The sequence below is a fragment of the Nestor notabilis genome, unplaced genomic scaffold (genome assembly GCF_000696875.1).
Source record: "Nestor notabilis isolate BGI_N333 unplaced genomic scaffold, ASM69687v1 scaffold26657, whole genome shotgun sequence".
NCBI classification, from domain to species: domain Eukaryota; kingdom Metazoa; phylum Chordata; class Aves; order Psittaciformes; family Psittacidae; genus Nestor; species Nestor notabilis.
In genome coordinates, this window is record NW_009935615.1 from 50198 (window position 1) to 50497 (window position 300).

The window sequence follows — 300 nt, forward strand, 5'->3', positions numbered from 1 at the left end:
GACCCCGCGCAGGTTGGGAAGGGAGAAGGGACTGAATCCAGAATGGCTGGGAGAGGTAAAGATGGCATGAGACCTGGCAGCAAAGACTGGGAATGCCTACCACACACGGGGATGCATCTTCTCATCCAGCCCTGTTTGAGTGCATGTTCTTCTGTACCATCCCTGTGATCGGTTTTACTTGTAGCTTTCAGACTTGGGGGGGAGGGAGGGAGGGGGGGACAAAACATGCTTTCCTTCCATGAAGTGGTCCAGATTTCCCTGTGATTCATCCAACTGAACACATCACTCTGAAGCCATATT